We start from the raw sequence: 23,980 nt of genomic DNA, 5'->3' as shown, positions 1-23,980 counted from the left end.
GAAAGTATAGTCAAGTGATTTTTTTTCCTTTCAATCTCATTTTTATCAACTCTCCATTGTTATCTTATAAAGGGTTATTCCACGTGTAATGTTTGCCACTTAAAATACCACCAAGTTTTAAACTTTAAAACTTTGTAGTTGTGTTTTTGAGATAATATACACTGCAGTGAAAATCAGAAACTTTCGAATACATGTAAATCCATGGCTAATTCATTTCAATGTATGACAAAAACTACTGTAATGATGTAAAGTAATTAGCCTCCAACTAATAAAAATAAATGGAAAAAAAAAAGAAAATCAGAAACTTTCGAAATTAAGAGGAAAATAACATCCACCTGAATTTCCACCGTTAATTATAAAATTCTTTGCCTATATATATGTTTTAAAAAAGAAAAGTAGTATATATCATATGCCCTTAATATATCATCTTACTATATTTTTTCAAGGCAATAAATCTTCTTTTTTAATGGCCACATACTGATTTATTAAATTTTTAATTAATTCCTATTGGTAAATATGCAGAATGTTTCCAGATTTGTTTTTGTAAACAATACCATAGTATATAACTGTATTTGTGATCTTTATACACTGTACACAGCTATCTTATTAATTCCTCTGAACAAATTTCTAGACATGGAGCTGATAAATCAATGGATAGTCACTTTTTAACCATTTTTAAAAAAATTTTGCAAAATATCTTTCTAGGAAGTCTGTTGCCATTTATACTGAAAATTTTTACCGATGTACTAGTACTGTTTCAAAAATTTTTAATTTAGAAATTTAGTAGGAAAAGATAGTTCATATTTGTATTTCTTTGCTAATGTGGCTAAACATTTTTAGGTAGTCAGTATGTTTATTGGATATTTTGTATTTATTTGTATGAATTGCTTTTTGTATTCTTGCTTATTTTAATTCTCTTTTGTTTGTTTCAAGAACTTTTAATTCATAAGGATATTAACACTTTGTATGTCTATTATATTTTAAGTAACAGTTTTTAAGATCAATTTCTTTTGTTTGCCATTAACTATGTAGGGAGCTTTGCTTTGCAAAATACTTAAATTTTATGGATGTGAAAGCTATCAATTTCTTCTCTCATAGTTTATAAGGAGGACTTTCCCACTTTAAACATATTCATCTACATTTTAAATAGTACCTTTGATGTCTTTTTGTAAAAGTTTTAATCCTTTGGAAGTTGTTTTAGTAAGGCATAAATATGGTAATGTAGTTTTATTGTTATTACATTTAATCACTAATCTTGCTTCAAACTTGTTTGTTCTGTAACTGATTTGAAATAACATCCTATGCCCCTGCACCTGCTTGGAGCCTACCTTTGTCGTAACTGTCCCTTCACCCTGAAGTCCCACAGAATTTCTTCCCACGTGCCTTCCTGGCCACCATTCCTACACATGACTACAGGCTCTTTCATTGCCTCCCTAACCTGCCTTGATCCACATCTGTCACTCAGCACCTCACCCCAGGAAGAAAAGGAATTTCATGTCTCACATCATAGCTGCTAGCTCTTCCTAAGTTCTCTGGTTCCTATATTTTGTGTTACCAGTTTTGAAACATGTAATTTTGTTAGCCTTGTGAAATATCATTTTCCAATGCTTCAGATCTCTGCTTTTATCATTTTTCTATTCATTTCTCCCTTCTGCCTTGAAACTTTATTATGCTTTGTACTGCCTCTCCCTGACCTAATCTCTGCTTTTTATTCTTCCTTCAAAACCATTCTATCATGCCCTCTGGAACACCTGTTCAATCACAATAAACTCCTCTTAACCTCTTCATTTTTCTCTAGCCCTGAATCTGGGCTCTCCCACTTCCCCCTGAGTCCTTCCTATTGGAGATGGCTGATTACTGCATAGTTCCTGAATTCTAGAGTAGGAAGGGGGGTCACATAACCTCCATACACCCTTCCCACCTCTAGACCGTTATTTCTCTACCCTCTTTTACTCATTCCTGTTCCTTTGAGCCAACTGGCTATACTGTCAACTGCCATTGCTCATTCCTGTGAACTATTTACCACTTCCAACTGCTTTTTCACTGAACACTCTGGCAACTAGTGAACAGTCATCTTCTCCCACCCATTTCCTGTCCCCAGTCTGGTTGACTTCATGTACCCAACACCACAACTTTTCTGTTTTTGACCTTCACAACTCAAGCAATAATCTTGTCTTTACCCAACCGCTTCTATAGTTACACCCTGGACTTATCATATGAATTTTTTCTTCCTAAAATCTCAAATTCAGAAACTCTCTTGTCATAGCATCCTATCTCTCTCTCTCTCTCTCTATCTATGTATATTTTTTAATACAAATCCAAAGAGTCACACCTGGGGCTTCCTAGGTGGCACAGTGGTAAAGAATCCTTCTGCCAGTGCAGGAGACATAAGAGAGGTGGGTTCGATCCCTGGGTTGGGAAGATCCCCTGGAGTAGGAAATGGCAAACCCACTCCAGTATTCTTGCCTGGAGAATCCTCGGATATGACCGAGCGACCAGAGTCACATCTACAGTTGTCTTTTGGCTCCATCGGGATGGCTGATTTTTATCCATCTGTTTATTCTCCGTGCTGTGCTGGCTTAGAGTAAGATATTTCTCAGTGAATTCCGTGTTTCCAATGAACACAAATCAATGGAAAGCCTAAGAATTCTGTGTGCTTACCACACTTTCCTCTACAGCTCCAGCAGCCTCAAAGCCACCACCTGCCTCAAGTGCTCTGTGACCTAATGACCACTTGTCTTCTGATTTATGCATATCATTGCAGGAATCTCTGTACTCCCAAATAGCATGGTCACTACCCTGGTTTTCCTGGGATTGAGTGGTTTTCCAGGATGCAATGCTTAAGTCCTTAACTTAAAGACTCCACATTTTTTGAAATTCCTTGTATTCTTTTTTACATATTAGCAATCCTCATCTTCACTTTTAAACTACAGGCTGTTACTTCATCTGAGGTATGTAATAGCTCCTACTCTTCACTAGCATTCTGTATGACCTTTTAAATCTAGGTCAATGGTTGAGAAAGTGGGTTGAGAAAGTCAAGACCCCATAGTTGTTCATGATAGCAAATCCATTTCAAGTTGGCTTAAGGAGAATGGGAGAATTTGATCAGATTTATGTAACCCAGCTTTCAGTCTCAACTTGAGCTAGAGCTCAGATTATTTTGGAAGGACCCAGTTTCCTTCTACTTCTTGTCTCTAGTCTTCTTCAACTTGGCTTCATTCTCAGGCTCTGCTTGGTGGAAAAATTGCTATCAACAGTTTCAGGCCTAACTTCTCAAGTTTAAATTCAAAGAGAAAAAGGTGTCTTTATGTAGTAGCTTTGGCACCAGTCCTAAGATGGACTAACTTGAATCATGAACCCACTCTTTATGCCTTTGCTGAGTTCAAAAAATGTCATAAGCTTGTTGAGGCAGGCTTATGTCTGCCTCCTTTATGTCCCACACCACTTCTGAGCCAGTCCCTTGTGGCTCAGGGCATTTGGAACTCTGATTTGTTAGGTCTGGGTCTCAACTTTATCCTTGGAAACAACAAATTACATGCAATGACTACAGGAGGAAAGAATCAAAGGGGAAATGGATATTTAGCAAAATGTTTACTATTCTCTAAATTGGTAACAAGATGGTTAAAACAAACAGAGTCATAAACAGTCTGATTAAATGTGTAGGACTGGCTTGTGAGTAAAGATCATGAACATTATTAGAGTGTAGGCTCTATGACATTTATTTTGTAATAGTAATAGCAATAATAATAATGATATTTTTAAATATCCTAATTGTTGACTATAGTCTTCATAGTTAAGTTGCAAAGTAAGTAAGATTTGTGCAAAGAAATTTTGTGTAATATGATCATCTTTAATTATCATTAATGAGTTTTATTTTAAACTCTTCCCATGCAAATAATAATTTGAAGATAAATCATATGCTATAAGAAAGAAGAAAATCTTTCTCCCATACATAAATTTTTTGCAGCAGGCATTTATGAAAATGTATTGATACATGATTTGGATGGTAATAGTAGAGAAAAATAACTCAGCTAGAAATTAAAAAGCTTTGTTGGAAGGCTAACTCAGCTTTTAATTAGTCATATGACCCTGAAGAAGGCTCTTGAGATTTCAATTTTTATCAACATGATTACACCAATATGAATGATATGATTTCAGTTCTCCGTAATTGGATCAATACAGTGAAAAAAGTATCTGTATTATTCCTTAGAGTCTATGGTTCCATATTTTAGTGCTATATGTCCCCAACAATATTCAGGTTCTTTTCTGTGGATGGTTATAGATATTCTTTATTTAATGAATTTTGGAACTCAGTACATGCATCTCTGAGATGAGTAGTTAACTAAACTCAAATAAATGAATATCTATTTAAAAGCACCCTCCTGGATCCAGCTACTATGTTTAATGATATATTGCAAAACAGAATGAGACTCTGTCCTTTTTTAAGAAGCTTAGCTTTCTATCTGTTTGGTGGGGTGAAGTAAGAGAAAATAATATATAGACCTTTCCTGTGAAGCAGATTGTAATAGGTGCTAGGAAAGAACCAAAAAGTGCTGTGGTGTTTCCAGGAAGAAAAAGATAAACTTTGAAATTACTCAGGACGACTTTATAGACAATGGAGTAATTGGGATGGTCCTTGAAGGAGTGATAGAATTGCAATGATTGGGCAAAACATTCCTGATTGAGAGACCAGCATGAACAAAGGCACAAATATGGAAAAGAACAAGACAGAGCTATGTAGACTTTGGAGGACTGGAAGAAGATGAGGGTGGGGAGGTACATTGGGGATATAGTGAAGAATCTTAAAAATGCTGGGATGAAAACTTTGAACTTTGATTAATTTTGGCTTCCCTTGTAGCTCAGTCGGTAAAGAATCTGCCTGCAGTGCAGGAGACCCAGGTTCGATCCCTGGGTTGGGAAGATCCCCTGGAGAAGGAAATGGCAACCCACTCCAGTATCCTTGCCTAGAAAATCCCATGGACAGAGGAGCCTGGTGGGCTGCAGTCCACAGGTTCACAAAGAGTCGGGCCCAACTGAGTGACTAACACTTACTTACTTACTAGAGAGTCATATAATCAGTGCTGTTCTTCATGAGTGAAAAATTAGTTTGATGGGTTGTTTGTATCTAGGTAAATATAAGAGTTGTATAAATTTTTAAAAAGAATAATTGTTAAATACCTAGCACATTTCCTGGCATCCAGTATGTCTCTATTACTTGTGACCATTATGTTTGTTTGAAGGACTGTCTTGTATATATAGGAGTTTAGACTGATCCTGTGAGCTATTCTGCAGCTAGATTTAGGGCTATTGGAGAGAGAAATATTTTTGCTTCAAAATTTAAAAAAAAAAAGATGTTATGAAGGTTAAGTTGCTATAAAAAATATAGGGGAGATAGAGAAGAACTGGTTAATAGCAGAATCTGTTAAAATAATATGAAAGAATTTTTGCTTATGGCCAGTTCAATATAGTGTCAAGTGATTGTCCAACAAAGGTAGCATGTTTTTAAGTTGTATTAATAGCAGCATTAGCAGAGCAAGGAAGTGATGATCTAACTCTCTTCTACCATGGTCAAATTTTTCTGGGGAGATTACTCTTACAAATAAATACACAGGCACATACATTGATCAGGATGGTCTGTTATTGGAGAAGTGATAGAAGGAATAGTCATAAAATGGAGATATTTCTTTAGGAGAAATGAAGGTCTGGGAAGGCAGGCGTGAACATATAGTGTAACGTGATGTGTCAAGAAAGAAAAACAAGCACATGCTTTGGAGTTAGATCTCAGCTCAGCTCCTAACTAGCCATTTTATTCTGGGGGTGTCGCTAGCCTCTTTGTAGCCTGTTTCTTTTCTCACCCTCCTCCCTTCCCCCTCCACACCACTCCTCCTTTTCTTCTACTTCATTTTTGTAACATAGAAATGGTACTATTTTCCTGTAGTTCTATTTTTTGATTAATGATTGTCAAATACCCAGCACATCTCCTGACATCAGTACATCTCCAGTTCTTGTGGCCATTATGTTTGTTGAAGGACTGTCTTACATATATAGGAGTTTAGATTGGTTCTTTGAGCTATCCCACAGATAGATTCAGGACTATTGGAGAGAGAAATAGTTTTTCTTAAAAAAAATGTTATAAAGGTTAAGTTGCAATAAACAAAGTAATGGTATGTCTAAGTAGGGCCGCACTTTTTGAGTTCAGTGGTCGTGGTAGGCTAGAGCAATATATATTTTTACATGAAAGTAATCTTTTCCTAAGCATCTAGGAGGGAATCCCCAAGAGTAAGGCTTCTTACTCTTTTCCACCAAAGAATTCCCAAAAATCTATAGGCATAACTCAAAGTGCTCTGTAGAGAAGTACAGAGTTTGACATTTCATATTCATCTTAAATATACATCATGCACTCTACTTTATAATGTGTTTATTTTGTTGTAGTATCTGAATGTGCTTTAAATATATACTGTCAAGTAATACTTTGATAAACAGAATTTACCATATGGTTATGAGTACCTTCTGGCACTTTCAGGAGTGCAGTTTCTGTAGTTTTGAGGATACACAGACTTAGAGGTCTTTAGAACCCACAAGCTTGTAACAGACTAAGAATTCCCTCTCAGCTTAACGCAGATAAACTAAAAATTCAGATTTCCATTAATTAGAATTTGTGTTGAATGAGTTCATTTAGGCAATCACATTACTGCTAATATCAAAATTTAGTAGTATCTTGTGTAAACATATGTGTGAACTTTAAAACATAGGAAAAGCATTGTTATATTTGAAAATCTAGAATTATATCTTTATTTTCTGGAGTGATGAGGTAAGAAGTTTAGTAGCTTCATAATATTGCATTTGGCTGCTGCATTTGTGGGCTCAATTTTGTTGTTTGCTCATGTTCCTTTTTTTTTTTTCTTTTAAATTAGTGCTTTGCAGGAGACAGATGTTGACTAAATGCTGTTTTGTGAAGTATTATTTAGGAGGTTTTAAAATTAGGATAGCTCTTTCTTGCCTTTTTACTTAGCTTTAATTTTGCTTCTTTTCTACTCTCTTTTGGAGAAGGAAGTGGCAGTCCACTCTAGTATTCTTGCCTGGAGAATCCCCATGAACAGAGGAAACTGGTGGTCTACAGTCCATGGGGTCGCAAAGAGTTGGATAGGACTGAGCGACTGATACTACGCTACTCTCTTTCCTGCTTTACTTGCACCAAGATTTCTGCAGAAACTGCTTTAAGAGTTGCTGATCTAAATGGGAAATTATCTCCCTGAGACCAGCTCTAGACTACCTTTTAGTGATTTTGGTTACCTGACCACATATCTCTCTTAAATTTCATGTTATTATGAATTTAATAAAAGGGGCACAGGATATCTGATTATTTTAGCTGTGTTACTGGATGGATTGGATCATTTCAGAAGTATCTGTTATTTGCCCTTAATGACTCATCATAATTTAGAGGATGAACTCTGAAGTCAGGAGACTAAGTTTTTGTTTTGTTTTGTGGCAGATTTTTTTTATTACTCATCCCTGGTTAATTAAGAGGTTAAAAATGCCCAATCTGCATGTGTTTTACAATTTTAACTAGGAGTTTTATCCTCTAATTATTAATAAAGCTATAGCATAAACAACTCCTTGATGCTAAAGAATATCCCAGGCACCAAGGAGACCAAGTTGAACAGAACAAGGTCCTCGCTATTGAAGAACACAGGATTGATGTTGAGTAAGTAAATAACTGTAAAACAGTGTGCCTAGTGCCATTGCAGCAGTGTGAATCAAGGAGAAGATGCTCAGAGACAACTAAGAAATTCTAAAGCCAGAGACAGTTTCAGAGGAGGTGATGGTATTTCTAGATCTTGGAAGATAAACACTAGTTTGTCAGGCAAAGAGGAATGTGTCCTAGGAAGAAGGAGGCTTTAAATGTGTGATGTATTTAGGGAACTATAATTAAATCAATATACTGGACAGTTGCAGATATGGCTGGAAGTTCAAAAGGAAGTATATTCACAAGTGCATTGCATTTCATGATAAATTGCCTAGACTTGACTGAAGGTTTTCAATAAGTGGAGCAGTATAATCATATTTTCCCAAAGAAAAAGAAATGCAGCAAGGCAAAGTGAGTGTCTGAGGAGCCTTTACAAATAGCTGAGAAAAGAAAAGAAGTAAAAGGCAAGGAAGAAAGGGAAAGACATAACCAGCTGAATGCAGAGTTCCAGAGAATAGCAAGGAGATATAGAAAGCCTTCTTAAGTGAACAATGTAAAGAAATAGAGGAAAACAAGAGAATGGGAAAGACTAGAGATCTCTTCAAGAGAGTTAGAGCTATCAAGGGAACATTTCATGCAAGGATGGGCATGATAAAGGACAGAAATGGTAATGACTTAACAGAAGCAGAAGAGATTAAGAAGAGGTGCCAAGAATACACAGAAGAACTATATAAAAATGGTCTTAATGACCCAGATAACCACAATAGTGTGGTCTTTCACCTAAAACCAGACATCCTGGAGTGTGAGGTCAAGTGGGCCTTAGGAAGCATCACTACGAACAAAGCTAGTGGAGATGATAGAATTCCAGCTGAGCTATTTAAAATCCTAAAAGGTGATGCTGTTAAAGTGCTGCACTCAATATGCCAGCAAATTTGGAAAACTCAGCAGTGGCCACAGGACTGGAAAAGGTCAGTTTTCATTCCAATCCTAAAGAAGGTCAATGCCAAAGAATGTTCAAACTACCATACAGTTGCACTCATTTCACATGCTAGCAAGGTTATAATAAAATCCTTCAAGCTAGGGTTTAGCAGTATGTGAAATGAGAACTTTCAGATGTACAAGCTGGGTTTAGAAAAGGCAGAGGAACTAGAGATCAAATTGCCAACATTTGTTGGATCATAAAGAAAGCAAGGGAATTCCAGAAAACACCTATTTCTGCTTCATTAACTTAATGTTAAGCCCTTTGGCTGTGTGGGTGACAACAAACTGGACAATTCTTAAAGAGATGGGAATACCGGACCACCTTACATGCCTCCTGAGAAACCTGTGTACAGGTCAAGAAGCAACAGCTAGAACTGGACATGGAACAATGAATGGTTCCAAATTGGGAAAGGAGAATGTCAAGGCTGTATACTGTCACACTGCTTATTTAACTTATATGCAGAGTACATCTTGTGAAATGCTGGGCTGGATGAATCACAGCTGGAATCAAGATTTCTAGGAGAAATATCAACAACTTCTGATATGCAGATGATACCACTTTAGTGGCATAAAGTGAAGAGGAGCTAAAGAACCTCTTGATGAAAGTGAAACAGGAGAGTGAAAAAGCTGGCTTGAAGCTCAACATTGAAAAAAACTGAGATCATGGCATCCGGACCCATCACTTCATGGCAAATAGAAGGAGAAAAAGTGGAAGCAGTGACAGATTTTCTTTTCTTGGGATCCAAAATCACTGCAGATGGTAACTGCAACTATGAAATTAAAAGACACTTGTTCCTTGAAAGGAAAGCTGTGACAAAGTTGCATGCATGCTAAGTCACTTCAGTAGTGTCTGACTCTTTGCGATGCTATGGACTCATAGCCTCCCAGCCTCCTCTGTCCACGGGATTCTCCATGCAAGGATACTGAAGTGGTTTCCATGCCCTTCTCCAGGGGATCTTCCCGACCCAGGGATTGAACCTGTGTCTCTTCCATCTCCTGCATTGGCAGGTGAGATCTTTACTACTGGCATGCTAGACAGCGTATAAAAAGCAGAGACACCACTTTGCCAACAAAGGTCTGCTAGTCAGAGCTATGGTTTTTCCAGTAGTCATGTACAGATGTGAGAGCTGGATCATAAAGAAGGCTGAACACCAAAGAATTGATGCTTTCAAATTGTGGTGCTGGAGAAGACTCTTAAGAGTCCCTTGGACTGCAAGAAGATCAAACTAATCAGTCCTAAAGGAAATCAGCCTTGAGTATTTATTGGAAAGACTTATGTTGAAGCTGAACTCCAATACTTTGGCCACCTGATGTGAAGAGCCAACTCATTGGAAAAGACCCTGGTGCTGGGAAAGGTTGAAGGCAAAAGGAGAAGGGGACGACAGAGGATGAGATGGTTGGATGGCATCACGGACTCAATGGACATGAATTTGAGCAAACTCCGGGAGATAGTGAAGGATAGGGAAGCCTAACGTGCTGCAGTTCATGGGATCACAAAGAGTCGGTCACACACGACTTAGCGACTGAACAACAAAGACTGGCTGTGAGTCCATGTCTCTTGGTGCAAACACCTCTTTTTCCACAACAGAGAGCTAAGTGACGATAGAGGAAATCGGAGCGAGGCTAGATTCATGTTTCCATGTGTGGGCAGGATTTTCGGTTGGTTGACTGAGTCATTGCCTTTGTCTTAAGAGGTAGGTCAGATACAGATGGGAAAATGTCTAGTTTAGATTTGTTAAAAGCGTGGAACTAAGAAGACATAAATGTGGTTTAAAATGTAGATACGAATGAAGATCTTTCCTAGAAATTGCTATCCTTAGATATATGTGTTAAGCTATTTTAGGAATAAATTTACTGTAAAAGTATATGTTTTCTCCATTTTGGGGGGGTTCCGTTAACAGAAAACATGCAAATAGTAAAATCTTGTAAAATTTGTAAAAGGCTTGAAACTCATATTTTTAAATGTGGTTTTAAGAGGAACGGCCTCCTTTGTGTGTGTGTGTGGTTTTTTTTTTTCCTTTTCTTCACAGACTTTTTTTTTGGCCACAGATTTTGGCTCCAATGCATTAGTTTTCTGTCAGCTTCTCTAAAGATGCAAGGAGCGAGTTTAAATTAAGGATATGTTCAAGGGTACCCTTCAGGGTAGGAGCTTACTCTGCTCTGATTTTTATTTAGTTGGGGAGCATCCTGAGAAATGCGTTTAGATTATGTAACTGGTCACTTGGGGCCCCTAGCCTCCTGCTAACCCAGCCCGCTGGAGAGGCAGCATGCTGCTGGGAGTCGCTGGGTCAGACTCAGCCCTGTTGCCTAGCAGTCCAAGAGGAGCCGTCATAAGGGCTTGTTGCTGAGCAACTAGGGGGCTGCTGCTGTTGTCTCATCCCCCACGGAGTAGTATGTTGTGGCCGCCCGTCCCCATGGGAAAAGCAGTACAGCCTGGCAGGGGGCCAAGCCTCCCTCAGAGGCGCAAGGCTTGTTAGCAGTAAGTATTTGACCTTAGAATCAAAGATGATACCTCATGTTGGATGAACATGCAAACAGTTTGTGGAATTATTAATGTAAGTTTAATTAAACATGAACTTGGAGCAAGGCAGGTAGCTGTGATAGCCAGAGTTCTCTTTTCAGATACATTCATTCCAGTTTCTTTCTCCTTCAGACTTCGTTGCAATGTCCATTTTCTGGGTCAATGGCAAGTATTTTTTTTTTTAATGCCTCATGGAATATGTAACTTGCCGTATTAACATTATTTAGCCAAAGCAAATATTTACATTTGAGAAAAACCAGCAAGCTAAATCCTGTGTAGTCAAGTGGGCCTGCATGGCGAAGTATTTGATTCAATATCAACGCAAGGACTTGCCACTGTTACTTGTGATACTGCTTTGAATTTTCTCTTTGTATAGCAAAGTCAGAAGATACTTCACCAGGACCACTTATGACTTTATTTTTTAGTATTTAACACCGTCCATAAATGACTCTTCAGGAGAGCTGATAGCTGAAACTAATTCTTGTAAGAAGGGTAAGTTCTGATTTTAGGACTTAAAATTGCCTGTATTGAGTAAACCTTTTCCTGAAGATCCAGAAACATATATTAAAGGCCAAATATTGAGCTCTTTCAGTGTTTTAGAATACTACTCAGTTGCATGGAAGGCTAAAGTGTGAAGTAGAGGAATGAGCATCCATCACTGAGAAATAATTAACACTGACCAGCTAGAGAGAACTGATGCAAACCTTTCTCATCTCCCTCTCTCTTCCTGTTTTTTCATTCTGTATTTCTAGCCTTGTGCTGTAACTGTTTGCCTGTAAAGGTTTTAGGAAGCAGACCTTTGGGTACAGAGATTTGTTTGTTGGCATTGGGGTCTGCAGTCTTTAAGGGACCTATATTCTTTCTGAAAAAAGTACTTAAAAACTTAAAAATTCCTCTCAAGAAGTGCACAGATTTGTGTTTCGCACACGTGTCCACACACTAATGTGTCTAAGCCATTCAATTAGAGTACAACTGAGATAGTATATAAATAGTGATAGAAAGTTTAAAATCTTTTCTAAAATGCCTTCTTTTTAAAGGCATCTTACTTTAAAGGCATCTCTACTTCACATGTAAAAGTGAACTTTTTACTTTTTATCATGTGTAGCATTCACAGAAGCATTCTATTTATCTGTGTTATATAAGAGTATTAATGAATCTAAAGCGTATTAAGCCCAGTATATGCCAGGTGCTGTTCCATATAGATGGTGTGCTATGAGTGCTGAGTCGCTTCAATCATGTCCGACTCTGCATCACCATGGACTGTAGCCTGCCAGGCTCCTCTGTCCATGGGATTCTCCAGGCAAGAATCCTGGAGTGGGTAGTCTTGGTAATCTTCTCCAGTGGATCTTCCTAACCCAGAATTTCCTGCATTGTCAGGTGGGTTGTTTGCCACTAGTGCCACCTGGAAAGCCCCTATATATAAATTAAGCATGTCATTTAACTTTCCCAACAACTGTATGTGAGAGGTAGTTCACGCGGAGAAGTCTAGGCCTGCCCAGAAAGGTCAAATAACCAGGAAAGATGTGCACACAAAAGATTTATAATCAGAAAGTCTGTCTTTAGAATCGTAACGCTTCTCAATCATAATGCTATATTTTGAGCTCTGTATTATTTCATGAGGGCAGCATGAAGCGATATTCACAACAAACTGTTTTTAGGTTATAATGATATAATGAGAGAATGCAAAATACGGAAAACTATGGAATCTTTTACATAATTAAATTTGTTTAATTTATTGTTTGGGCCTATATAGTCCATAGTCAGAAGCCTTTTAAATCAAACTTTTTTATATCCATCCAAATTCAGTGGATATACAAAATAAATTTAGTAGGCATTTTGCACTGAGGTTGTTTCTCTTCAGGATGAAATTTGAGATATATTTTAGTTGGTATGTGAGATGTGAAGGAAGAGGAAATGGTTAAAAAACAGAGGAAATGAATAAGTGACTGTTTTGGGGTCCGTTCTCCAAAAAAGTCATATTTCTTAGGCGTTTGCAATAAGAAGCATTAAGGAACTGTCTTTTAGTCATGAGAAAAATAATGCAGGGGGAAAGTTGTATGTAAAAGCTAGGTCAACAGTCCAGGAATATTTTCAGCAACGATGGATAGCGGATCAATTACAGGCTTTCTAGTCAGACAGGGCTGAATATGTGTCTGTGATTTATTACCTGTGTGACGTTAGAGAGGCATCACCAGATATCTCTAAGCTTTGAAAAAAGTCTGTTTTTCTCTTTTGGAAAAAAAGGTTAATTGTGATGATAAAGTGGAATAAATGCAAAGTGTCTAGCAAGACTCATGACGCAGAACAGGTATTTATTAAATGTTGAAATCTTCTTTTCTCCAGTCCTAGCAGCAACACAAAAAAACGAGGTTATCCTAGGGACCTGAAGGGTCAAGGCAGTTTCATAGTGGGTTTGTGGGGTCAAAGTTGGTCAGCATTTTAAAGATTCTTGTCCAACGTTGCCAAATTATGTAAAAATAATGTTACAATATAGGCATTATATTTTTAATTAGAAGACCTGATTTTACTTTGCCTATGGTTATGATATTTGTTTGAACCTTAGGAAACAGGATGTGTAACTGTACTAATTGAATCTGAAACATGAATGTATTTCTGATTCTTAGTCATTTTCATCGGTTCCTCTTAGTTCATTTTTTAGCTACTGAGGCTTCATTTGAAAATTTTTGAATTAAAAATTTTAGATAGATTAGAGATGTGACACCGGTAAATTTTTGATTTTGGTCATTTGTGTATATTTCTTATCAGTTGCTCTAGCTGTAACCGTGTGTCCCCTGAAACAGGGCTTTTGTTTGCTCTGTGGCACCTGCCACATAGGAGTGGTGGTTTAGTTGCTAAGTCATGTCCAACTCTTGCAACCCCATGGACTATAGCCCGGCAGGCTTCTCTGTCCATGGGATTCTCCAGGCAAGAATACTGGAGTGGGTTGCCATTTCCTTCTCCAGTGGATCCTCCCGACCCAGGGATTGAACCCAGTTTTCCCGCATTGCATGCAGATTCTTTATTGACCGAGCTACGAGGAAAGATTTACCACATGGTAGATAACACTATTTGATGAATGACAGAGTGGATAAAACAGGTTATTAGCGATTTTATGTACATACAATAGCTATTAAAACTTTTGAAAATGTAGCAGTTGCCAAGGATCTGGTTAGTAGGGTAGTTTAGGAACTATTGCAGTTGTAGAAATCAAGCATATACCGTAAGGAAAAATAGAAGATACTAGTCTAAGGGTTAAAAGAGGGTAACTTAGGAATAAGTAAAGAAATTTGAAGAGAATACTGTAGTGCTAATTTAGTTGTGATCACTTTTATAAATGGGCTTACCAGGTGGTGCTAGTGGTTAAGAACCTGCCTGCCAGTGTAAGAGACACAAGAGGTGCGGTTTTGGTCCCTGGGCCGGAAACATCCCCTGGAGAAGGGCATGGCAGCCCGCTGCAGTTTTCTTGCCTGGAGAATCTCATGGACAGAGGAGCCTGATGAGCTACAGTCCATAGGGTTGTAAAAAGCCAAACACGACTGAAGTGACTTAGCAAATATAAGTGTATTTCAGCTCTTACAAAAGGTGAAAGGGCCATGATATGGAATATCTGAAAATGCTAGAGACAAAATACCAAGTGCTGTAGATGGATGAATAAAACATTGCCATTCAAGATGTTCACAGGCTGCTAAGAGAGACAGACATGCACAGAGCCGTCATGAGAAGTCGACCATGATAAGTGCATCAGAGAGTTATGAACAAAGTGATTTAGGGGCAGGGGTTATGACTCATAAGAAACTCGAGCAGTTCCAAAGAGCTTTACCAAAGCAGAAACCTTTGAGTTGGCTTTTAAGGAAGCTCAGAACCTACTCGTGAGAGCACAGGGGTATGACCTGCATTCTGGGCAGAAGGAAGTTGTTGTTTTTTTTTTTCCATTTATTTTTATTTGTTGGAGGCTAATTACTTTACAATATTGTAGTGGTTTTTGCCACACATTGACATGAATCAGCCATGGATTTACAAGTGTTCCCCATCCCGATCCCCCCTCCCACCTCCCTCTCTATCCCATCCCTCTGGGTCTTCCATTTGTGCATTTTTTTTGGTATATGTTGCTAGCTCTATGTGGCCAAGACATTGAAACCAGCACATTTTATCACAACTTGTACAAAGTCTGGGATTTCCAGGTAGCTCTAGTGGTAAAGAACCTGCCTGCCCATGCCGGACACCCTAGAGACATGGGTTCGATCCCTGGTTCAGGAAGAATCCCCTGGAGAAGGAAATGGCAACCCACTCCAGTATTCTTGCCTGGAGAATCCCATGGACAGAGGAGCCTGGCGGGCTACAGTCCATAAGGTTGCAAAAAGTTGGAATTTATGAAGTGATTTAGCATGCATGCGCTTAGAAAGTCTAATCAGTAAATATTGGTTTTTGAATATCTGGGTAAATGAGTGAACAAACTTACTTCTTAATATGGGACAATAGTCTTCAAATAAAATAATTACATAATAAAATAATTATTGAAGGTTGTGTTTCTTTACTTGATTATACCTATGCAATTTAAAGAAAAATTTAAACTTTGTGAACTCTGATTAACATTCATCTCATTGGTTTCTAAGAAAACACAGCTGTGGACTTAATTCCTATCATTCTGTTCTTTTCTTTCTGCACTTAATATCTACACTCTGGTTGGTTTGTTTAGATGCATGAGTTCAAGTATATTCCTTTTTTTTTTTTTAAGTCTAAAGTAAAACCTCCCTAAACGGAGGCCACAGTACTGCTTATACATGAAATGATATTTGGGTTGATATTTTTTATTTCCTCATTAGAAGCGGAACAAACATCCTATTGTACACATTCTCCATTCTCCAAGTAAAAACCTACAATGCAATAATGGGGAATGGGTTGGTATTTCCTGTTGCAAAGTGTCCAGTAATATCTGGAGGATTTAGCTGGATTTTAGAGATTGTATTAACATTTGTGGCACAAATGACAGTTGGGTTTATTAAATGGCAGTTTCAGCCAATTAAGATTTCTCATAGTTTTGAGTTCCTTTTCTTTCTCTTTTCAATTTCAGCATGTCTTTGGAAGGCAAATATATTAGAGTATGATTCCTTTGGTGTTTTGTTTTTCCTTTGGAAGCCAAAACAAAACTCTTCAGAACATCATAGTCCCAAAAGGAAGCTTTAAGACTTGGGAGTGTGATCACAGCTACCTTTTTAGGATCCCAAACCAAATCCGGTGTTAAACACAAGAAGCACATTTTTTACTTATGCAGGACTTCAGGGAGGGTAATAAAATAACATTGTATATTTGTGTTTTATCACCTGTGATCTTTTTTGATTCCCAGAACATCCTGGAGAGATAAGCAGGGTAAATATTTTCATCCCCATTTGATAAACAAGGCTCTGTCATTTACCTGTGAAAAAAGATAAGTCTTCAAAGTCAGCATCTGATACAGGGGTGAACTGGAGCTAGAACTGACTTGAGTATTTCTGCCTCGATGTTACAAGCCCTGAAGATTTTCTTTTACTGACTTACTTGTAAGCTGTAAGGAAATGTGGGAAGCAAAGGAAAAAGAAAAGTAATGAAATTATTTGCAAATGCGCTTGAAAGATGGCTAGCATGATGCTCTTGGCATTTGGAGAAAAAGACTATTTGAGCATCATGGTAAAATATTACTACCACATAGAATTCCTAGGTTTTACACAAATTACAAATTCAGTTACTGTCCCAATGTGAGTGGTCTGTGAAATATGGACTAGAAGGAGCATTTCTCAAACTGGGAAGACTAGTGAGAGATATAATGTCTGTAAGAATTGTTGGGGTGGAGGCAGGTGTGGATGAGGAGAGTGGAATTAGATGGTGCCTGTGGGAATGGAATTGAAGAATGAATTTGAGGACAATTATGAACCTGGTATCGGAGAAGGCAATGGCAACCCACTCCAGTATTCTTGTCTGGAGAATCCCATGGATGGAGGGGCCTGGTAGGCAACAGTCCATGGGGTCGCTAAGAGTCAGATATGACTGAGCAACTTAACTTTCACTTTTCACTTTCATGCATTGGAGAAGGCAATGGCAACCCACTCCAGTGTTCTTGCCTGGAGAATCCTAGGGACAGAGGAGCTTGGCGGGCTACTGTCTATGGGGTCGCACAGAGTTGGACACAACTGATGTGCCTTAGCAGCAGCAGCAGCATGAACCTGGTATAGATAAAATTTGGTGGCTTATTAGAAAGGAAAGAAGAAAACAGCAAACAGTACTGGACTCTCCTACTATGAATGACCCTAGTAAAGTTAGCACATACAAGCATAGGAATATTGATGTTTCTGGCTCCATGCTTTATAGAAGGAGGAACAGATGATCTCCATAAGATGAAACATGGCTCTCTCATCTAGGACAACTAATCACTTGCCATGTGTCTGTTCAGATATGTAGACTGCCTGAGTGAAAGGGAGCCTGCTTTACCCAGCGATTGGTAGTAGCCATCTCTATCAGAAGTGTCTATGGAAATGAAAGTAACTCAGTTGTTTTCTATATTATTAGTTTTTAAATGGGGGCTTTCGATATAGAAATATCTAAAAGGATAAGAACAAGGAAACCATGCAAGTGTATCAGATACCTATTCATAGCAAAATTTCAAGTTACCCTTTGATGTTGAGGCATTATGTGTGGGCCAGGTTTTATTGGGTGGATTTTCTCCCCCAGAATTCCAATCACTGTGTTATATAATTGAGGAAAACAATGTCCTTCCTCCTTGTCCTTGAAATTCGAAGAGAACTGCAGGGATATATGGCTTTTAAAGTCACACATCTGAGAAAGGCTGTCACTCAGCTAGTGAAACTATTTTCAGTGGAAAGTTGAAAAGCTGAAGAAAGCAATGTATTTTGCTCTATTGTTGATTTTACTATTTAGTAGCTATGTCTCCGACTGTTCACATTACACGGTCTTGGGGCAAAACACAAGAAAAGTTGATCCAAGTACAATTGGTGGGTTTGAATAGGTGACAAAATAATAATGGCAAAAAAAATTTTTTTTAAATAGGAAACAAAATAATAAGAGAGTGCTGAGCTGCTTACTCAAGGAAATTTATCCTGCTCTTATTGTAAGTCAGAAACGAATAAAAGAAGTCAGGATGAGGAATGAAAAAATAGCAATGAACGTTATTTTTAAAATTGTGTGTCATTTTGTCATTAAATTAGATGTTATTGCCCAAGGAACCATTTGTTCTTTTCCAAAACAGACAAGGAACAAAGGATGTTTATCTTAATACATCTTTTTTCCCCCTTTGTTTCCTTCAAGGGTCATGGTATACTGAAAAGGCACTCAATCAAGAGAAATCTGGGGGTAGCTGGAAACCATCAAGTTATTGAGGCCACACAGGGGGCAGAAGAGATAGAGGTGGGTATGCTTTTGATCCATCAATCCTGCTATTGAGGGTGTCCCTGAAAATGTCTTTGTTGCTATAGAGCCAGAGGAAAGCAAAGGAAAAGTAAAGTGGGAAGTCTTTATTTTAGAAAACAAATCAATATGGTTAAATGGAAGCTTGATAAAATCCATTGTTAATGTCAAATTAATAGCATGCATGCGGAGAACTTGAGCTACACATTTCCATCCAGTGTCTGCCAGGGACCAGTGATTAGTACACAGATTAAGCTTGCTGTGATATTTACATTCTTAGCTGTGTTTATTTAAATTGTACCTAACAGAGGCAGCTAGCCCACCAAAATAAAGTTTTAAATTTATATTCTTAGAACAGAAGAAAAATGTATAATATTACCTATAAACTTGTGTGTGTGCTCCGTCATGTCCAACTCTTTGCAACCCCTTGGACTGTAACCCTCCAGGCTCCTCTTTCCACGGAATTTTCCAGGCAAGAATACTGAAGTGGGTTGCCATTTTCTACTCCCAGAGCGTCTGGACCCAGAGATCAAACCCCCATCTCTTGTGTCTCCTGCGTTGGCAGGCAGATTCTTTACCACTTCGCCACCTGCCTATAAGCCTATAAATTTACCACTCTTCTAATACTGATCTCCCTAGAGACCAAAGCGATAGCTTCATAATCAGTACATAGAAGGAAATAGTTTTGATGACACTAACTGGTAGACATAAATCTCAAATACTTTTTGAGAAACAGTTTTCTGTGTGCTGCTGATGGCCTCTCTCATCTCAGTGCTGTGTTTTCCCACTGGGAGTTAGAAATTTGCTTCCCTGCTACAGTTAAATGGCAGACCAGAGACCATGGAGTAAGTCTCCAACTGCAGGAGGCCTCCTCCCACTCTTGGTGAGAAGGGAGCTCCAAGGGAATAGGAAAATGGAAGACATTACATTTGCTTTGGGCTCATTGCCTGGGTTTCTAAAAAGCAATACAGCTTTCCTATTTACCCGCTGTGATTTCATTTAAACAGTGGCAGTGGGTTCATTTTCTTGTGTCATCTGAGCATTTTTAGTACTTTTATGTCAACTTTTTAAGTTTGTGTCAGTGGAAATTGAAATCTACTTTTAATAAAAGGTAGAACTAATATGACAAAAATTTTTATCAGAAAGCATATTTCTATATAAACAATTGGAATCTCCATACTAGGATAAAACAGCAAGTACATTTATAAACATTAATTTTGTATTTAAGAAAAATTGAAACTAACGTAAAATAATTGAGTCTTCATTGTGGGTGGAATGGGTAGAGGCTTTTAAACATAATCTCTTGTAATCCTCACAATGACTGTGGAGAAAGTAAGGAAGCAGAGTCATTCCTTGTGAAAAAGTGCACTTTGCCAAGCGCACACATTTGGCTGGTGGGTGGTGAAGTTAGGATTTGAGCCTGATTTTGTCTGATGTTTATGCCTGTGTCCTTGACCACCTTAGATAGGGAGATTTGGCATGAGCTAAAAAGTATCTTGTTTTCATCAGGTATCTATAGTTGATGGTTGAAAACATACATTTTTAAGGAACTCATTATCCCTTATTCTATGAACTCTAAAAAAGAGATGAAACATTTTTCTGATTCATTTAGTGAGGAGCATTTAACTAAAAAACACAAAATTTTAAAAATAATAAAAGTGATACAAAAAATATAACAAAAATTCACTGAAATACTAAATATAGTAATGCTCCTCACTAAACTATGGATTTTTTCACTTCCTGATTCCAAATGACACTTGATAAAATGCAACTATATTTCTTTTAAGAATACACATTTATAAAATATAGTAACATAGGAATAGAGAGCTGTTTTTAAATTGTGAAAAGCAAGAAAAACAAAAACATTAGATGCTTACAACATGTCCTGTTTCATCACTTATATTTAATTAGCATCGTTCTATAGATTTTAGTCAATGCAATGATTTTTTTAAATAGCAAACATTTAGAAGATTCTTATTATATATGCTAGAAGCTGTTCTAAATGATTTACAGGTATTAACTCATTTAACTTTCATAACTAGGGAATATTGACCACTGTAAATCTCATTTTACAAATTAGGAAGCTGAGACCCAGAGAGTCTAAGTAACTTGGCCAAGATCACACAGCTAATAAATTGTGTAGCTAAATAAGCACTCAACTGGTTTAACTCATGAGCTTTAATTTTAAATCATATGATATACTGCCTCTCAAAGTTCATGGTTATTAGCAAAGAGATGACATCTTTTTCCCTTAAAAGAGTGTATATATACTTTTTTTTTTTTTTTTACTAAAAATCCCAAGAAAATTAATTGAAAAGCTGTTAGAATAAGAAACTTCAGTTAAGTGACCATACAGAGGATAAATATGTACGAATCAATTGACTTTTCTATAATAGCTACAAATAGAAAATATGATGAAAAATGCCATTATAATAATAATGAAATATATATCTATGAGTAAGCTATAATAGAAATGTATAAGACTTAAATGAAGAAAATAGCATTTGATTGAGAAATGCAAAATAAGATTAGCAGTAATGGGGATTGATATTATATTCCTGGATAAGAATAATAAATATTGTAATGATGTTAGCTTCCCCAAATTAATTTATAAAATTAATGCTATTCCATATAGGACCATAAAAAGAGTTTTAGGGCAAAGTTGGCTAAATGATTATTAAAATTCATCTGGAAGAATGAATAGACTGGGAAAAGCAAATTTTTGAAACAGAATAATAATGAAAAAGAACTTCTAATTCCAAGTATTAAAACATAAAATTACTGTTACTGAGACAGTATTTCAGTATGTTACTTTTTCCTAAAATAAAGATTTAGGAGAAGCTAAATCATCTTGAAAATTCTGCAAACAGATTTAAGCATACAAGGGTACATACAATGAAGACTACATTTCATGTTGGTAGAGAAAGTATTGATTATTACAAGAACAGAATCCCAATGGTGAATTATTGTTAGGAAAAATTGTAACCTTGAATCTTTTATTTATATGAAATACAAATAAATATTAGATTAACTGAAAAAGAAACATAATGAGATATAACTGAAAAATTGGCAAATATAATCTGGTCTAATATGACATCAAAGGCAAAAACCATAACTGGAGATTGATAGACTTGATTGTGGGACATATTAAAACTTTTTTTTACATACAAACAGAAAGAGGACTCAAACAGCATGCCTAGCACTGGATCTGAAAATTCTTTTCAGAATAGAATGAATAAATCAGCAAGTGCTGACTAATATCCCAAGTACACTACTGTTTTGAGGCTTCATAAAGCAAAGCCCATCCTGGAATAGTGCTCATTCATTATTGTGCTGTAGGCGCAGAGCAAATTCCAAAGATGAAATTCTAGAGAAGATCAAATAATGACATGGCAGTTAGGATTGTTCCACCTAAAAAGGTCAGGTAAATTAGAATTGTAGCATACAAGAGAATAAGGAATTTCAGCTAGACAGTTGTATAATTCATACATATGCCAGGGCATTTCATTTCAATAGAAGTGATTTACAACAGCATTGAGTAATGTCTGGAGTTTTACAATGTGTTAAAACACTTTATCGCTAATAAAAGTGAAATAATTCTAGTTTTCTGTCTTGAATTGTGTGGTGGATAATTGCAGAGAGTGACACAGGGATAAAATGAAGAGAGTTTTTGTTGTAGATAGTGGTGCAAGAAAAGTTGTTTCCTTATCTCCCTCTAAAGTAGCTTTGTTCCTTCTATGCTGGGGCTTTAGGACAAGAGGGAAAACAAAATATATTATGATCAATGAACAAGGAAAAAAAGAAAAATAAAGCTTTGATTTATTTTAAATATCCCAGGTGACATCAGCCTGGACTGACAGTCAATTCACACTAAAATAAACAAAACAGTCATTTTCTGTGCTGGGCCCTATTAGAAAATTTTCTAGACTCCAATCCCAAATAGACTATTTCCATTGGCTCAGTGGTAAAGAATCTATCTGCAAATGCAGGAGACACAGGAGACGTGGGAAGATCCTGGGTCGGGAGGATCCCCTGGAGTAGGAAATGGCAACCCACTTAAGCATTCTTGGGCTTTCCTCGTGGCTCAGATGATAAAGAATCTTCCTTAAATGCAGGAGAACAAGTTTCATCCCTAGGTGGTGAAGATCCCCTGGAGAAGGAAATGGCAACCCACTCCAGTATTCTTGCCTGGAGAATCCCATGAGCACAGGAGCCTGATGGGCTACAATTCATGGGGCCGCAAAGAGTCGGACACGACTGAGCAACTAACACTTGAAGTATCCTTGTCTGGAAAATTCCATGGACAGAGGAGCCTGGTGGGCTACAGTCCATGCAGCCGCAAAGAGTCAGACATGACTGAGTGTACACACACACAGACAAGTCCCAAATATCTTGTGAGAAGAGTAAATGGCAGGCGCATCAGCTTCCTCATCTTTCTGTTCACATTCAATCGCCCTGGGTGTCCCTGGTCACTGCTGTTTGCTCCTGAGGTCGTTCCTCCTCTTCCATGCCTTTCTGCTGGTGGTCCCTCACCTGAAAGACCCTCCCCACCCCACCTCTTCCCATATGCGGTGTTCTTTTCCATTTCTAGGTTCAGATTGCCCACTGTTTTGCATTCCGTTACCCTTCTCCTCTATTCTAACCCAACTGTTATTCCTGGATCAAATTTGTTTCTTCAGCTCTTTTTGTCCACCAACTCTAAAGAGGTTCTTCCCTCTCTGACGCAAGGGGTGAGATTGTTAATAGGTGATTTTTTCTCAGGAAGCTTAGAGGTATTGGGGGCTGGCTAACAGCCATCATCAGTGTCCTCCCTATAAGGACTTTAAGGTCCTCAAGAGGTTATATCCTTGGTGGGTCCATCCTGCTGACTTATGAGACATACCTGGAAATGCCCGATTCTAAAAATAAGCTCTAATAACCCTGCCAAACAAAATACTGGTTTAAGCATATATCTTTATTTCTTCATAGATGTACACTTAGTTTATCTTTGTTTTTTCTTTTGTGCATACCACATGGCTTGTGGGATCTTATTCCCTGACCAGGAATCAAATCTGTGCCACCGTGCAGAGTCCTAACCATTAGACCACCAGGGAAATCCCTATACTTGGTTTATATATTATTGATCATCCTCAGAAAAAAAGTTTGGAGTAGCCAAAAGAGATGTATAAAGTGTTTTCTTGTTATAAATAATAAAAGCAAAAGAGAAGCTTAGCCATTTTGTGTTAAATAAGAGGAACACTATCAAACAAGCACACCCTAAAGATAAAGAGATGAATCTTAAAAATTTTCATGCTAGCCAGACTGTCAGTTTTGAAGACTTAAAAAAACAGAAAGCCATGACTTTTAAGGGAAAAAACAAATCAGTTTTGTTTGAAGGCAACAAAACAAATCAGACA

The 23,980-nt window shown here is 37.5% G+C and overlaps 1 protein-coding gene across 5 annotated transcripts in view; it reads left to right on the top strand.

The window, feature by feature from the left end:
• PKIB (cAMP-dependent protein kinase inhibitor beta) overlaps window positions 1-23,980 on the top strand; it is a 109,549-nt gene that overhangs the window by 8,015 nt on the left and 77,554 nt on the right. For 3 of the 5 annotated variants that reach the window (XM_070449887.1, XM_070449886.1, XM_070449885.1), the window contains exon 2: window positions 18,486-18,584. The exons of the other annotated variants lie outside the window; for them this stretch is intronic. The gene's annotated coding sequence lies outside the window, so the exon portion shown is untranslated. The remainder of the gene's footprint in view (window positions 1-18,485; window positions 18,585-23,980) is intronic. 5 annotated transcript variants of the gene reach the window in all.

The sequence above is a fragment of the Odocoileus virginianus genome, chromosome 19 (genome assembly GCF_023699985.2).
Source record: "Odocoileus virginianus isolate 20LAN1187 ecotype Illinois chromosome 19, Ovbor_1.2, whole genome shotgun sequence".
Classification (NCBI taxonomy): Eukaryota; Metazoa; Chordata; class Mammalia; order Artiodactyla; family Cervidae; genus Odocoileus; species Odocoileus virginianus.
Note: the sequence above shows the minus strand (reverse complement) of the source record. Positions and strands in the feature narration are given on the sequence as shown.